Here is a 2861-nt window from a genome sequence, read left to right as displayed (position 1 = left end):
CTTGAATTTTTTTGAATCACGCAAAATTTTCAACTTGAAAATTTTTCGGGAAAAAAATCATTTTTTTCGATTTTTTTCTGGTCGGGGGTCGTGCGAAAAAACTTGAATTTTTAGAATCACGCAAAATTTTCAACTTGAAAATTTTTCCGGAAAAAAAAATCATTTTTTTCGATTTTTTCTGGTCGGGGGTCGTGCGAAAAAACTTGAATTTTTTGAATCACGGCAAAATTTTCAACTTGAAAATTTTTCGGGAAAAAATCATTTTTTTCGATTTTTTCTGGTCGGGGGTCGTGCGAAAAAACTTGAATTTTTTGAATCACGCAAAATTTTCAACTTGAAAATTTTTCGGGAAAAAATCATTTTTTTCGATTTTTTCTGGTCGGGGGCCGTGCGAAAAAACTTGAATTTTTTGAATCACGCAAAATTTTCAACTTGAAAATTTTTCGGGAAAAAATCATTTTTTTCGATTTTTTTCTGGTCGGGGGTCGTGCGAAAAAACTTGAATTTTTTGAATCACGCAAAATTTTCAACTTGAAAATTTTTCGGGAAAAAATCATTTTTTTCGATTTTTTCTGGTCGGGGGTCGTGCGAAAAAACTTGAATTTTTTAAATCACGCAAAATTTTCAACTTGATAATTTTTCGGGAAAAAAATCATTTTTTTCGATTTTTTCTGGTCGGGGGTCGTGCGAAAAAACTTGAATTTTTAGAATCACGCAAAATTTTCAACTTGAAAATTTTTCGGGAAAAAAATAATTTTTTTCCGATTTTTTCTGGTCGGGGGTCGTGCGAAAAAACTTGAATTTTTAGAATCACGCAAAATTTTCAACTTGAAAATTTTTCGGGAAAAAATCATTATTTTCGATTTTTTCTGGTCGGGGGTCGTGCGAAAAAACTTGAATTATTTTTTGAATCACGCAAAATTTTCAACTTGAAAATTTTTCGGGAAAAAATCATTTTTTTCGATTTTTTCTGGTCGGGGGTCGTGCGAAAAAACTTGAATTTTTTAAATGACGCAAAATTTTCAACTTGAAAATTTTTCGGGAAAAAAATCATTTTTTTCGATTTTTTCTGGTCGGGGGTCGTGCGAAAAAACTTGAATTTTTAGAATCACGCAAAATTTTCAACTTGAAAATTTTTCGGAAAAAAATCATTTTTTTCGATTTTTTCTGGTCGGGGGTCGTGCGAAAAAACTTGAATTTTTTGAATCACGCAAAATTTTCAACTTGAAAATTTTTCGGGAAAAAAATCATTTTTTTCGATTTTTTCTGGTCGGGGGTCGTGCGAAAAAACTTGAATTTTTTGAATCACGCAAAATTTTCAACTTGAAAATTTTTCGGGAAAAAATCATTTTTTTCGATTTTTTCTGGTCGGGGGTCGTGCGAAAAAACTTGAATTTTTTGAATCACGCAAAATTTTCAACTTGAAAATTTTTCGGGAAAAAATCATTTTTTTCGATTTTTTCCGGTCGGGGGTCGTGCGAAAAAACTTGAATTTTTAGAATCACGCAAAATTTTCAACTTGAAAATTTTTCGGGAAAAAATCATTATTTTCGATTTTTTCTGGTCGGGGGTCGTGCGAAAAAACTTGAATTTTTTGAATCACGCAAAATTTTCAACTTGAAAATTTTTCGGGAAAAAATCATTTTTTTCGATTTTTTCTGGTCGGGGGTCGTGCGAAAAAACTTGAATTTTTTGTATCACGCAAAATTTTCAACTTGAAAATTTTTCGGGAAAAAATCATTTTTTTCGATTTTTTCTGGTCGGGGGTCGTGCGAAAAAACTAGAATTTTTAGAATCACGCAAAATTTTCAACTTGAAAATTTTTCGGGAAAAAATCATTTTTTTCGATTTTTTCTGGTCGGGGGTCGTGCGAAAAAACTTGAATTTTTAGAATCACGCAAAATTTTCAACTTGAAAATTTTTCGGGAAAAAATCATTTTTTTCGATTTTTTCTGGTCGGGGGTCGTGCGAAAAAACTTGAATTTTTTGAATCACGCAAAATTTTCAACTTGAAAATTTTTCGGGAAAAAATCATTTTTTTTCGATTTTTTCTGGTCGGGGGTCGTGCGAAAAAACTTGAATTTTTTGAATCACGCAAAATTTTCAACTTGAAAATTTTTCGGGAAAAAATCATTTTTTTCGATTTTTTCTGGTCGGGGGTCGTGCGAAAAAACTTGAATTTTTAGAATCACGCAAAATTTTCAACTTGAAAATTTTTTGGGAAAAGATCATTTTTTTCGATTTTTTCTGGTCGGGGGTCGTGCGAAAAAACTTGAATTTTTTGAATCACGCAAAATTTTTAACTTGAAAATTTTTCGGGATAAATCATTTTTTCGATTTTTTCTGGTCGGGGGTCGTGCGAAAAAACTTGAATTTTTAGAATCACGCAAAATTTTCAACTTGAAAATTTTTCGGGAAAAAATCATTTTTTTCGATTTTTTCTGGTCGGGGGTCGTGCGAAAAAACTTGAAATTTTTGAATCACGCAAAATTTTCAACTTGAAAATTTTTCGGGAAAAAATCTTTTTTTTCGATTTTTTCTGGTCGGGGGTCGTGCGAAAAAACTTGAATTTTTTGAATCACGCAAAATTTTCAACTTGAAAATTTTTCGGGAAAAAATCATTTTTTTCGATTTTTTCTGGTCGGGGGTCGTGCGAAAAAACTTGAATTTTTAGAATCACGCAAAATTTTCAACTTGAAAATTTTTCGGGAAAAAATCATTTTTTTCGATTTTTTCTGGTCGGGGGCCGTGCGAAAAAACTTGAATTTTTTGAATCACGCAAAATTTTCAACTTGAAAATTTTTCGGGAAAAAATCATTTTTTTCGATTTTTTCTGGTCGGGGGTCGTGCGAAAAAACTTG

The sequence above is a fragment of the Uranotaenia lowii genome, chromosome 3 (assembly GCF_029784155.1).
Source record: "Uranotaenia lowii strain MFRU-FL chromosome 3, ASM2978415v1, whole genome shotgun sequence".
Classification (NCBI taxonomy): domain Eukaryota; kingdom Metazoa; phylum Arthropoda; class Insecta; order Diptera; family Culicidae; genus Uranotaenia; species Uranotaenia lowii.
This window is presented reverse-complemented; position numbering follows the sequence as displayed.